Source organism: Haliotis asinina, chromosome 8 (assembly GCF_037392515.1).
Source record: "Haliotis asinina isolate JCU_RB_2024 chromosome 8, JCU_Hal_asi_v2, whole genome shotgun sequence".
NCBI lineage: Eukaryota > Metazoa > Mollusca > Gastropoda > Lepetellida > Haliotidae > Haliotis > Haliotis asinina.
Genome location: NC_090287.1, coordinates 38,012,769 through 38,028,508, shown reverse-complemented (window position 1 = coordinate 38,028,508; position 15,740 = coordinate 38,012,769). Strand labels below are relative to the sequence as shown.

The 15,740-nt window shown below is 38.8% G+C and overlaps 1 protein-coding gene across 1 annotated transcript in view; it reads right to left on the bottom strand.

The window, feature by feature from the left end:
* The window catches only part of LOC137293430 (arginase-1-like), a 28,321-nt gene extending 19,244 nt beyond the window's left edge, over positions 1-9,077 (bottom strand). Inside the window, exon 1 of the mRNA XM_067823962.1 lies at positions 8,956-9,077. The gene's annotated coding sequence lies outside the window, so the exon portion shown is untranslated. The remainder of the gene's footprint in view (positions 1-8,955) is intronic.
* Between the last annotated feature and the right edge of the window lie 6,663 nt (positions 9,078-15,740).

Sequence of the window (15,740 nt, the reverse complement as noted above, 5' to 3'; positions counted from 1 at the left end):
CAAAGCGATAGATATTTACATGGGTGGTGGTATGGTAGAGTTTTGTTCATACGGTAGTGGAAGCCTGCAAGATTATTATTCGTTCGAGGCCAAACGTTGCGGTGCTGATTCCATTGAGGGACGGGGAATCTTTCCATCATTACCTAAGGCTGTAGTATTCTCAGTGTCAGAGATATTAAACTAACTTCAAGTTCTCCGGCATTTAGCGGGCTAGTCCAGTTTGTACAAAGGGTATGTGCCTGTTGTTATTTTATTTAATCCCTCATTTGCTGTATGATTAGTGGGAGTATAGCTTATGACCCTCTGTATAGTGACTATGGGTCGGCTCATTAATTATAGGGGTGGACAGCATGGAGAAGCTCAGTATACTCACTGAGTCTGTCTTATGGGTGGTCTGTCTTTTGGGAGTGAACCGTTGAACACAGTTTGGTTGTATTTGTATCTTAGAGATATAGGTAATGTATCTTAGAGATATAGGTAATGTATCTTAGAGATATAGGTAACGTATCTTAGAGATATAGGTAATGTATCTTAGAGATACAGGTAATGTATCTTAGAGATATAGGCAATGTATCTTAGAGATATAGGTAATGTATCTTAGAGATACAGGTAACGTATCTTAGAGATATAGGTAATGTATCTTAGAGATACAGGTAACGTATCTTAGAGATACAGGTAATGTATCTTAGAGATATAGGTAATGTATCTTAGAGATATAGGTAATGTATCTTAGAGATATAGGTAACGTATCTTAGAGATATAGGCAATGTATCTTAGAGATATAGGTAATGTATCTTAGAGATACAGGTAATGTATCTTAGAGATATAGGTAATGTATCTTAGAGATACAGGTAATGTATCTTAGAGATATAGGTAATGTATCTTAGAGATATAGGTAATGTATCTTAGAGATATAGGCAATGTATCTTAGAGATATAGGTAATGTATCTTAGAGATATAGGTAACGTATCTTAGAGATATAGGTAATGTATCTTAGAGATACAGGTAATGTATCTTAGAGATATAGGTAATGTATCTTAGAGATACAGGTAATGTATCTTAGAGATATAGGTAATGTATCTTAGAGATACAGGTAATGTATCTTAGAGATATAGGTAATGTATCTTAGAGATATAGGTAATGTATCTTAGAGATATAGGTAATGTATCTTAGAGATATAGGTAATGTATCTTAGAGATACAGGTAATGTATCTTAGAGATATAGGTAATGTATCTTAGAGATACAGGTAATGTATCTTAGAGATATAGGTAATGTATCTTAGAGATACAGGTAATGTATCTTAGAGATATAGGTAATGTATCTTAGAGATACAGGTAATGTATCTTAGAGATATAGGTAATGTATCTTAGAGATACAGGTAATGTATCTTAGAGATATAGGTAATGTATCTTAGAGATACAGGTAATGTATCTTAGAGATATAGGTAATGTATCTTAGAGATATAGGTAATGTATCTTAGAGATATAGGCAATGTATCTTAGAGATATAGGTAATGTATCTTAGAGATATAGGTAACGTATCTTAGAGATATAGGTAATGTATCTTAGAGATACAGGTAATGTATCTTAGAGATATAGGTAATGTATCTTAGAGATACAGGTAATGTATCTTAGAGATATAGGTAATGTATCTTAGAGATACAGGTAATGTATCTTAGAGATATTGGTAATGTATCTTAGAGATATAGGTATCTTAGAGATATAGGTAATGTATCTTAGAGATACAGGTAATGTATCTTAGAGATACAGGCAATGTATCTTAGAGATATAGGTAATGTATCTTAGAGATACAGGTAATGTATCTTAGAGATACAGGTATCTTAGAGATATAGGTAACGTATCTTAGAGATACAGGTAATGTATCTTAGAGATATAGGTAATGTATCTTAGAGATATAGGTAATGTATCTTAGAGATATAGGCAATGTATCTTAGAGATATAGGCAATGTATCTTAGAGATATAGGTAACGTCAAGACTTTGTGTCACGAATGACATTTCATAGTATGTAAGTCATCGTAATGTAAAATTGGGTTAGATATAAAAACATCAGCTGGTGGGATTGGTTTTTATTGTTGGTTTACATTCGGTCGATGACGAATTCCATGTTCTGCTAATATATGAGAGATATGGACATATCAGGCAAGAATACCTTCCTTCGTGTACACTTGTTAACCACAGTTTTGATAACTTTATGAGGCTAATTTCTTGCAACAACACAAACACATTAATTTGTGTTGGATGTGTCCTCTGTCATATAAAGAAGGCAAATCTGATATTACAATGTTTTATTCACTGTATTTACAGTACTAATACTTAAGCGTGTAGAATGTGATGTTCCAATGTGTCTGCACCAAACTGCTAATGTGCGTTGGTGGAACAGTCAACCTGATGGACGGGAGAGAGCTAGTAACTAAAAACCAACGGGGTTTTCAGGGGTGCGCACCCCCAATGAATTAATTACGATCTGCCCTGATGAACTTTTATAAATTATGCCTTCAAGGCCATTTCCCAAGTCACATATCGTCATAGAAATCTTGCTTGTTTCACATGCGGCATCCATGTGATGACACCACGGACCTTTTGTCTATCCATTGTTATCTTTTCGTCTGTCCATTGTTGTCTCTGACAGCCTGATTTCACATGTTCTCGTCAGGGGGTGCCCTCGGTTTCCCATCATTTCTACAAAGTCAGCCAGGTGTAGAACAATAGAGGGATTAGTATGGGTCATCTCTTCGTGGGGGTGTATCTTGCGCTGCCTAGTTAGTGTCAAACTGAAATTTGTTCACCACCCCCTGACATATATATATACTTCTCTTTGGTACTGTGCACTCATGTCAAAAGCTCAAGCTGGTATCCAGTACATCAAGACCAAGCATGGAGGTGAAAACCTTGTCTATAATTGCTTGAAGTTTAGAGTTTAGGGAAGACGAAATGCTGGAGTTTACTGGGACTGTTGTGGTGTGATTATTTTTGAATGATGATGCATTGTCAGAGATGGTTTAAACATATTTATTTAAAAAAGAGGAATCGGATCGGTAAACAAGCAGTTTATATTGCTTATGTGAATACCGCTCAGAAATACAAATAACTTAGATATAACAGTCATGAGGAGGAAAGCATGCTAATAACAAACAATAAACAATAACTTTCTGAAAATATAACAATCAAAAGTTGTTAACACAGCCACCTACAACATTAGAATCATTAGTGTCGGAAGTGCAATTTCGTTTTTACTAACACAAATCCGCCTGAGAATAAAATGAAAGAATGGATCTAATAGTTTAAGATTATCTTTAGCAGATCCATTAGAGTGGCCGTGTAATACTGATTTGATGTCATATCCGTTGGTATAGAAGTCTTAATATCTTATGCCATTGTAATTAATGCATGAAAAGAAATAGTGATTTGGGTCTTCGTAAGAGTAGCCACAAGAACAAGACGGATTTGAAGATAAATATCGTTGATATTTTATGTGCATTAAAATTGGTTAGGGCTCTGGACGTCGCCCTTCGGCCAAATCATCACGGATGAGGGAAGAGAAAAGGTCTACATCCTGGCTTTACGTACGGACTTTAATCCAGATTATGCGAATGAAAACAAGCTACATATATGAAGAAGAAGAAGAAGAAGAAGAAGAAGAAGAAGAAGAATATTTTATTCAGTGTCACATGCTCTTACAACAAAATCGTTAAAAGCTCATACAATGTATTGCACATATTGTGAAAAGGAGCATTCGGCCATACATGTGTGAAAGACTGTGTTGTATTTCAATCTCATTTCACAGAATATATATACATTAAAATACAAGACATAACATAAGATACATAACTGTACAAAATGCATTTACAAAATAAATGCAATACAAAAAATATTAAGGCTTATGAAAGATGTAAAAGGTGACACGCTGAATCAGCAAATTGCCTAACACTCAATGTTCGATTTTGGAGATGGTGTCTCAGATCTCGAAGTCGACGTTCCAGGTCTCTGTAGTTCTTCTTTTTGATTGGTTGTCTTTGTCCTTCAGGATATTGTGTCAACTTGTGTTCCGTGTTGGCTTTCTCCCTGGAGAGGAACGTGATGATTTCAAATACGTTGGGTTGATTCTTGCCGATGGTTCGTTTAAGACGGGAATGCCAACCTTCAAGGTGGTTATTTGTTCGTGGACCCTCATCCTCATGGTGGTTCCACTGTGATATGTGGAGGTCCCCTTCTACCCAAAAGTTGGTGATGTAGTCCGCTAGGTCTTGGCAGCATTGATCTTCAGACATGTCTTCAATTGTGTTCATCCATAGGTCCACAGCCTTAAAATAAATTGTTATAATGAATGATTTGGCAAATATGACGGCATCGATGAAATGTATATCATTTAGAATAGCTGATATTATTAGTTATTCATATTATTGAATTATAGCTAAAACATAACGAAACGAAACAAGCAATGTATATCCCTCTTGAACAGGCACCAAAGGCAAGACAGCACATCTCCTGACAAAATTACGGATCTCCTCGTCATCATGGTAGGCTTTGTGAAGATGATCATGCTGAGTTCTCCAGATACACCGAGTATAATGAAAGAAGCAGCCCCTCCACTTGGCTCGCGGGAAGACGACAGCGGCGGCGTTCCTTGAGGCGGTTTCAAAGTCCATCTGTAACAAATATCATGGGATGTGTGACATACAAATACACGAAAAGTTATACAAGGGAATGTGTAACAGTCAAAATTTTATACATAATCTTATTATTTATGACTTTGATAATCATCATGTGGATACAAAAGATTAATGTACCTGTATTTTTTGTGGATTCAATTGAAGACCTCTGGTGGCAGCTGGGTTGGACAACAGCTTCAACATTCCCGTCAACCAAGGCATGGATGGTATAGAGCTGATGGAATATTGTTGGTGTGACATAGAACGTTCCATCTCCATTGATGGTGTCGGCCTCGCAAAGATAACACAAGTTATCATCAGTGGCAAATCAAAGGGTTCTCAGGTCGTCGCCATCATCAATGATTAGAAAACATGTGGTCTTGCAGCTGTCCGGGATGACCAAGTCCTGTCGTCGAAGGGGCAGAGGAGGTACAACTGCACGTATGACTCGGTAGAGGAGGTTCCGTGCACTCGGGTAAGTTGGCATGGAAGAAATCGGAGCCTTGGTTTCGTCATTCCACTCGCCATCTCCCATCTCAATAAGGCCTTCCTCGTAAAGGGACGGCATCGGGGTGAGGGTCGATGGTGCCTTCATCTTCAGCTTTTCCAAGGATTCCTTCACCTAAAAACAAACAGACATGTCATCCGTTACATATGTAAATGTATATACAGTGGAAGCTGTCAAAACCGGCATCTGTCCAATACGGCAAGTTGTCAGCGCTGGCATAAAATCTAAAGCCCATCCATGGCTTGTACATTTATCATAAGCTCTACAATCCAGCACACTGTCTAAACCGGATTATTTCTTCAGTCCCAATGAGTGCCGGTTTAGAGAGATTCTACTGTATATATTATGTTAATGTGTAGAGGTGCATAGTTATCTTGGACATCTTACATGCCATGTTTTCTTACTGATTATGATCAAGAATATACATGACCTCAAGAAATAAATACCTCAATATCCATTTGGACGTTTGGATGACGTGGTTATCGTTCACCATGGTGACAATGTCATTCACGGTTGATGCTGTTGCATTGCAATCCTTCTCTGTGCATTTCCAGGAAATCCATTCTCGTTTCCTTTTGTTGAGTCTATATTTGAATCTAGCGACACAAACATAACCACGACATGTCGGAATAAACTTGTGTTCAAGCTGGCCATTTCGAAATCGAATGTTCACTATCATGTTTCTTCTCATTATATATTCCCATGACGTTAAATGTAGTCATAATTTTGGTTGCTTTGATCATGTTTAGACACGGTCGGCTTCCGTGTGCAATGTGTTCACTTCCATCAACCACCAGCCTTGTAATAAGACACAAGAAATTAGTCATGTGCTAAAATAATATCCAGACTTCAAAGCGACCCGACGTGATGAGCCTAATAAAAAATCCAAAGGTCGACTTCGTGAGCCGGCACCTTTAAATCTCTGCAACCGAGCCTGAGCCGTGAATGGATAATGTAACAGAATCTTGATCCAGAGTTTTAAATTAAATTAAAGTAGTTTTGACTATTATTTTTTGATACATTAATTTGTTTCTCAAAACTACCCAAAGTAGCCGATTCTCTATGATCGCTAGATAAAGAATTCAACAATATTACAGTATCTTGGAGAAATGACTTAGCATAAATTGCACTTTTACTATCGATAGTCTGGAGCTTCAAGCGGTCTCAGAAACTGTAGTTTGCAGCGTCAGATACACTGGGAGGGACGAGATTACAGAAATATTTTGGAGTTAAATTATTAATCATTTTACAGAAAAATGTTAGTTTTTGAAAGTATCATAGTGGTTGGAAATTTGTGTCACCATAAATGTTCTCGTACCGCGAACGGCACCACAAATAGTTCTAAGTGCATTAAGATTACGTTTTTCAAGTGTTAATACTTGCTGTTTGGTGCAGTTGTCCCAGATATGACAAGAATAAGTCGAAAATAGGCACAATGAATTGTCTGTACATTGTTTTCAGTGAGAGGGGACATTTAAAACCTCTAAAACAGTTTACCATGGGTACAGCCTTTTTAGCGATACAGTTATTATGGTCAGTCCAGGAGCAATCGTGCTGTAAAGTGAGTCCCAGATGTTTATGGCAATTAACATCCTTAATGTTACTATCCTTCATTGCTAAATTATGGGTTGGGTCGCACTTTACGAGAGAATTATATAGAATCTGTTTTATTAGGGTCAAGTGTAACTTGCCATTTGTCAGGCCAATCAGAAATATTACGAAGATCACTATTAATACATAGAGCACTTTCGTCAGGACTATCTATTATGGCATATAGTGAGGTGTCATCTGCGACGAAGCGGATATTGCGCTTAATTCCTTTGACAAAGTCATTGACATCAACTATAAACAGCAGGGGTCCTAGGGCAGAGCCTTGGGGAACGCCAGCTAAGAGTGATCTTTGATTAGACGTATAACCATTTATAACAACTCGTTGAACTCTCTTGTCTAGATAGCTCTCAAACCATTTGAACAAGTTAACCTCGATACCATAATGTCTTATGTATAATACCTTTATGCCAGGCTTTGTCAAAAGCCATACCCACGTCACAAAATACAGCTCTAATTTCCGTACCGCTATCCACTGCACCATCTATAAAGTCATACAGGTACGTTAATTGATTTACTGTTTAATCACCTGGCATAAAACCAGATTGTAAGTTTGTGACCTAACAATTGTAAGTATTTCATTTTCCCCAAAATGATTAAATACATCTTTGAAAATCTGTTTCATCACTATCACCATATAGTTTATCGTTATGGATTATCGAAGGAAAAGTGTTAATATTGGTGATATGTTTACTTTTTATATAATTCTTAACTAGGCGCCACCATGTTTTTGTACCGTGTTCATTATTTATTTGTTCAATTTTATTCATGCACTCCCTCTTTGCCTTTCTTATATATAACTTTATTTCTACTCGATATAAAGATCGAGTTAAGCCTTTTTTCGATTTATTGTAGCGATTGCGTACTTCACTACTCATTCAGGGGGCATGACGTGACCTTATCTTAACGACTTTATTTGGAATAAAACTATCGCATAAATTATATATTTTTCTCTTGTAATTCATCGATTTAGCAATCGACTCATTAATAATGACATATACAGGGCAATGATCGCTACATACAGGATCTAAAACACCCGATTTTAGTACAGCGCTAACACTTGAAACGAAGATAAGATCAACTAATGTCCTACAACTGGGTATAATCCCTGTAGGTTCAGTTGAGTAGTGTTAGTCCAATTAGTTGCTGTAATTGATTGATTTTATAATTTGTGTCTGTAAGAAAGATCAATATTAAAATCACCAACCACAATTGTGTCCATATTAAGATTAGTAGCGTTATTGGTAGAGTCTTCGATTAAATCCCAATAAGGTTTTGTTTGGTCTGCGTGATAGAACGTTCCTATTAGGTAGTTCCGTTTTCTACATCTTATTTTTATCCATATAGCCTCAAATCCGGTTATAGTTAAATTTTCCATATATTCGGCACCCATTTTACTTTTTACATATACCGCGACACCCCGCCCCTGCTCTGCCTATTAGTTCTGAGAGGTGAATGGACACCCGGAATTAAAATATCCGTACTACTTATACGATCATGTGACTATGTTTCAGTAAGACATGTGACGTCGTAGGATTGGAACTCTGCCTCAAGTATGTCAGTTTTATCTTTAAAGGCTACACACATGTAAATGAATTATGTTTAGTTCATTATTATTAGTTGGACCTGGGTTAGGATGAATAACACCGCAGATCAAGAGAATAAGAGACACCACGAAGGAGACTTTGACATTGTTTAAGGCAAAGGAGTAGTAAAGAATATGCATTATTTTAAAGCTTGTTGGCAGATTTGTTTTAAAACAAAACAAAACAAAACATATAATAAACAAAGGAACCCACCACTTGTCTATATACTGCACAATATCAATCATCATCGAATAATTTAATCATAATAACTTGGGTGGGTTCTCTTTTGAGAAAGTTGAACTGATCTAATTTCCAACATACAACTGAAATGCAGTATAAGTGTGTATGTAAAGCTATTGATATGTTAAAAGAAAAAGGCAAACATATCTGTATGCTAATGAGTAGATGACGCAAACAATGGGTCTCTCTGACAGAAGTCCAAGTACATAATCTGACATAGGTAAGAAAACAGGAATGAACGAGAAATAAAATCATGTTACGGATGGAATCTTTCATCTGTTACAGGAATGGCAACAATGGAAAACAAAACAACATAGAACATCATCTGTTTACTGAACCTACCTGGTGATCAGTCGTAATCTCGGCTGTGCGTGCTGCTCAGGATGCAGGAGCGTCTGTTATGTAATGCGAATATGTTGGACGGACTGAACCTGACAAACACTATTCAAGAGAGACAGCCATATGTCACAAGTACATATTAGCAAGATATTTATACATTTATACAGTTACTCTTTATGAATTATGTCAGGAGTGAATACGCAATACAAAATGAATCATAGGGAAGTTTCATAGCATTTACTCAACGTAAGTTGCACCTGTGTTCCACATGCTGCCTGCGCATACAAACTAATATAGATATACACACACATACACACACACATATGCATATGCAAGCATACACATACATACACATGTACCCATATACCCCCATACACACACACACACACACACACACACACACACACACACACACACACACACACACACACATGTATACATACACTTACACGTATACATACACAAACACATTCACATGCACATGCAAGAGTACACATACACATATGTGCATGAATACACATATATAAATGCGCATGCATATACACACATACACACACATGCATATACGTGAGTACATTCACAGACTATCTGTCATAACAAGCAGCTCATCATAGGCACTTAGTTACCAGAACTGACCGTTACTCTTTTGAACCTCCATCTATCAACAACCGATAGCAAAAAATCTGAGATACTCAACTTGCATTAAACAAACTAATGGTTCCATGAACAACGTTGAACAATACACAGTACTGCAATAATGCTGCAAGAAAACTTGAAACAATCTTAGATGTGTTTTGGTCAGGTTATAAATCGACATATGCGAGATATGTCATATTTGGGATTTCACTTTCTTAGTAAAGTACAAATTCTAGTACTTTTCGGTTGAGTCCCATCCGGGATTCGAGCCCGCACCCTCAGAGTCAGGCACCTAATCGCCAGCACACAAAGTCAGCCGCCTAGCCCGCTCAGCCACCGCGACTTCCAAAATGAAAGTCGGACAACTGGTAGTCTAGACTGCGTACTTTGTGTACCCCTCTGATGAGTGTAAATTGGCACGTCTCCCACGGCCGAAAGCTATGATTACACGATGCCATTTAGAAAGTGGTCAAATGCAACATATGTCATATTTGGGATTTCACTTTCTTAGTAAGTCGCGGTGGCTGAGCGGGCTAGGCGGCTGACTTTGTGTGCTGGCGATTAGGTGCCTGACTCTGAGGGTGCGGGTTCGAACCCGGATGGGACTCAACCGGAAAAAGTACTAGAATTTGTACTTTACTAAGAAAGTGAAATCCCAAATATGACATATGTTGCATTTGACCACTTTCTAAATGGCATCGTGTAATCATGACATATGCGAGGTCGAACATAATATATTCACAGCATCACGTCACTTCATTGAAGTCTTCAGAACATGTAATGCACATGTCTACGTTGCTTGTGTATTGTAAGACATTTAGCTGCAAGAGCCATTTTTATATCGAACCTAAACACTAATAGCTCATAACAGTTTTGGTATCGCACGTGGAATAGATGAGACTCATCTTCAATGAGTAGACAGGACGTTGACTGTGTTGCGCTGATAGCTCAAGTCAGGTTATGGGCCGTTCCATATCATGACATTTGGGTGAAATTTATATGTATTAAAATCACGACACGCATGAAGAAACATTCATGACATAAACCACACGTGTCGCAGACGCACAGGACACTAAAATATGGTAACACTTTGTCAGTGGGCGTAAACACTGATATCTCAAGACACAATTTGGATACCGAATGCAGCACGTGAAAAACATGAATGCGTCTTGACTAACTCAGGGAGGCCGTTAAGCTGTTGTACTGGCGTAACACATAACACCATGACACCGGTCGGGAGGGAAAAACAACAAACGTTCACTGCACGTGGGCACATTTTCAGCACAGAATAAACAAGCCATAGCTGAAACCACTCATATACTGTATGAAAAAATAGTGATTCGTGAGTGAAAACACTGGTAATTGCACGTGGAAATAATGCAAAGCATCTTGACTCCGCATAAGCGCCGATGTTAGATTTGTTGCGTTGAAGACAAAACATGACCAGTTTTCACACACATGATTATTGGTGTACTGCGCATAGATTATGTCAGCGTTGCATGCATTAAGACACCACGATGCATGCTGAAGCAACGCAATACATACGGGTTAACTATGCATAGTAGCATGAAATCTCTTGAGTCAATGAACGTCTATTTATGATTTTACGATCTTTTATTGGCTGAGACTAATAGACCCGTGAAGGTCCCGGGGTAGAATAAGCCATGTTTGCCATAAAAGGCGACTATGCTTGTCGTCAGAGGCGACTAACGAGATCGGGTGGTCAGGCTCGCTGACTTGGTTGACTCATGTCATCGGTTCCCAATTCCGCAGATCGATGCTCATATTGCTGGTCACTGGATTGTCTGGTCCAGACTCGATTATTTACAAACCGCCGCCATATAGATGGAATATTGCTGGTTGCGGCGTAAAACTAAAGTCACTCACTCACTGAGACTAATAGTTGTCGGAAGTTGTGTGGAACCGTAAGCTTACTTGTACTGAGTAGGGTTTGAGACCCTCTTCACCCTGCCATCTTTGAGCTGTATCAAGATGACCCCTACTGTGACCCAGGAGGATTCAAACTTGCGGTCATTAAGCACATGACGTGCGTCACGAGCTGTAGTGGATCGTGTTTTGGTTAAATCTTCAGTTATGAAGACTGTTGGTTTTCCCAGTGTCCTTACGTTCTTCAGTTTGGACCGGGATTGCAATAGCAGAGGCTTGGTGGCGTTGCTTAAAAATCTCACAAGCACTTTCGAATCCCGGATGGGACTCAACCAAACAAGTACTAGAAATTGTACTTTACTGAGAAAGTGAAATCTCAAATATGACGTTTGTTGCATTTGACCAATCTCTAAAATGGCACTGTGTAGTCATAGCTTTCGGCCGTCGGAGCCGTGCCAATTTACACTTATCAGAGGGGTACACAAAGTACGCAGTCTTGACTACCATTGTCCGACTTCCATTTTTCATGGAAGTCGCGGTGGCTGAGCGGGCCTGACTCTGAAGGTGCGGGTTCGAATCCCGTATGGGACTCAACCAAAACAATACTAGAATTTGTACTTTACTAAGAGTGTGAAATCCCAAATACGATATATGTTGCATTTGACCACTCTCTAAAGTGGCATTGTGTAATCATCTAATAACCTTACTGACCAACACATCGCTAATGCATAGACTAGTTAATCTCATCATCTCATAGCTCCTATCAAGTGGATACTCACAATGCACAGATTAGCCACATCGCCCCATAAAATTCATTTGGAGTGAGGAGCTATTAATATCACCGCATCTACTGTAAAGTTAAATTTTAAGTCACCTGTCGAGCCTGTCCCCCCTGAAATGAAAGTGAGTCTGTCCCACAGTTCTTAATCCTTCAGTCCCTTTGTTTACCAAATGTTGGGAAACCTGGAGTACACCCTCGTCACTTCTGTATAATCCGACTGCTTATGTAACGACCACCTCAAGTAGAATGTGCCGCTCATAGGAAACGCCCTGAGGTTTAGCTGGGACTCATCTCAACACACTTCAGTAATATCCGTGCCTGAAGCTCATGTTATTGTCCCTGTGATTACCGAGCGTGCATTTCTTTACTTAAATATTTGTGAGATACGGGAACACTTATAAGATGAACAACTTCTTTATTCAGGTTACGCGACGTTTCGATGCAGATTCTTAAATGTGGAGATGGATAGATGGGTGGATGGATAGATGGATGGATGGTTAGCTACAGAGAGAGAGAGAGAGAGAGAGAGAGAGAGTGTGTGTGTGTGTGTGTGTGTGTGTGTGTGTGTGTGTGTGTGTAAATAATGAACTAGAACAACCTGAAGTTGATTGGGAAGCACACTAACAATGCGACAACAAGGAATTACATGTTGAAGCCAGGAGGGGTTGAACATGTTTATGCAAGTTTTGCAAGCGGTTACGCTTAGCTGATGGGTTTTCGTTTGATTTCTATTAAGTTTGGTAAAGTCAGGCCGGTTTGTTGCTGGTATTGTGTATCCTGCCCAGTTGACCTGTTGTCGAATTTGTTTGTTGGTGCTCTTTTACTCTGGTGTTAACTGGCCTAGGTGTTTGGCTAAATATGATTATCCACGAAGCATTGTAGGTAATGGAACAACCCACATGAAACGGCCACAAAAACTATTAACAAGCAGATTGTATTCATTTGACATGGGATGAGTTTAAGATGTGTGCGTGTGGGATAGAACATGACCCGTGGGCATTGTTGAAAAGTAAGCCCGCTTCCCGTGGGAAATGCCCAAGGACCGAAGGCTTATGAACCGACTGCAGATAGGTACTTTAGATATAATTTGCAATATTTGGTATTCACTGATGAAATCAGCAGAGATGAGACTGGCAGCCAACGCCTCGTCATGCACGTGCTTCTCATGCGCTCTTCCCGCGCTACTCGTCTTGCTAGAAACACACGGTTGTGTGGCCTTTAAACCCAGACAGGTCTTAAGTCCACAAAGAACATGAATAGGGACTAAGACCATTGTGGTTTTAAGGGTTCAACACACGGTTCATCTTCAATCTTACTATTTACAGCGATCCTTCGTTGACGAGTGGATGCAGCCGTCAAGTCAGTAAGCGAAGGGTTACAGGTTTCAAAACCGGGTGTGGGCACTACGTGATGAAAATTGTCAGAAATGTCATATTCTACGATTAAGCGGAACCGTTACCTACGAGGATATTCAGTGATGGCAAGACAAAGTCGTATCAATGTTCAAAACAAGTAATAGTTCAAAGTTCCGGCATCTGTCTAATGATGCATGCCGTCAACACTGGCGTAAAATCTCAGTCCCGCCTGTGGTTTGTACACTTAACATGAACTCTACAATCCGGCACATTGCCCAGACCGGATTATTTCTTCAGGCCCAGTGAGTGCCGGTTTAGACAGTTTCCACTGTATATGTGCAAAACACAGCAATTGGTCTGATTTTATTTAACAAATTGGGCTCACTGGCCCACGAGGGTGAAGCTGTTGATATTGTGCTTGGAAACACGGTCATTGAAAGACAATGTACATGAATGTGATCCATTAGACTTTTGTAGAGTTGCAGTGCGGCAGTATATCAATGGGGTATCTTGGGGTATGTAGTATAAACCAATGTGTTATGTACCAGGGGTGTCACTATGCAGGTGCCTCACCATGCGATACACATCTGGGTACTGAGCTCACGATACGATACGTATCGATACGACATATTGTGTCCTTAACAAACGAGCATTACTTTGATGCTAACGTGTTTGATGTTTAAATCACTGTTCACTGAAAACCTGTAAACAACTAGTAATTTCTGTTATAGGTAGAGATTAATAGAGGAGGTATATGTAACCATCAGTCAAGCACCCATCAATCACTCTCAAAAAGTAATATTTGCTGTTTTGTGTAAAAAATGCGAGAGACAAATGTATTCAGACTCAAAATAGTAATCGATATGGGGAAAAAACAACAACCCTAATTGATATAAAATCACATCAATCGTATATCGTATAGTACAAAGCTTGTAGACGATGCACCTGTGCATCGGTGCACCGGTGCATCGGTGAATCGTGACATTCCTGTTATCTACCGTGTGCACTGACTCGATTGATGAAACGTCCCTGACTGGTGCCAACACCTGGTATCGTCATAGGTCACAACAATGCTTTGTCAGGAGAGATGTGAATGGTTGGTTTGATGTTTAACAACGTTTTCTACAACAGAAATGACGTCATCATCACTCGCGTTGTGAGCACCAGAGAGTGCTTTCTTACTGTCGGGGCTTATTGGGTTGCCTAGTCGTTAAAGTACGCACCATGTCGGAAAGTGCACGTTAAATCCTCAAATCATCATCGTCATCATCATCATCATCATCATCATCATCATCATCATCAACGCTCTTCTCTACTTATTCAGGCACATTTTAGTCCCGGCGCTTATTAGAGGCAATGCGATATTCAGCATATTGGAGTACAGCAGGTGGTACAAAAAGCGATCTATTTTGTGCGATGTGAGGAATTTGGAGTATGTTTGAGTAGCATATGTCGAACTGGCAGACATATGTACTGTTACTACCTGTTAAAGATAATCAGGCGTTCATTTGTAGTACAGTTTATGAGCGGAGCGATCAGCACCCGGAAATTAATGGTCCATTATATTATATTTTGATAATATCCTCTGACAGATCAAGGTAGAGTCCTTAATGCACCTGAAGGAGTTACAGTAATATTTCTTGATTCTATCTGAAAGTTTACACGATAGATGTATTCAGTAATTGTGTTACACGTCATGGCTATAGCAGTGACTCCCTCTAACAAAAACTAAGATATTGTTTGAATTGCCATCTTTATTTTAACAAAACAAACACTTTGATTTTTTATTATTTCTATTCAATCAGGCATATTTTTTAAATGTCGATGCGTTACAAAACAAACGCATGTCGTTCATGTACAGTGTTGTGTTCAAAATGTAAACACGACACATTTAATACATTTTCACCCTAAACACCTATTTTTTACAGCGTGCGCTTTATAAAGGTGTCGGGCCATTATTGACACATGAAACGCCAAGTACATAAAGAACATGTTGAATATGTAATTAATACTGTCAAATAAATTTAAACTACATAAATATCATACGACCTTGTGACATGATAATAATATGAAATTGCCTCTTTTATGGACATTTCTATAAGAAAACCATTGTTATGTCTCATCGTTGT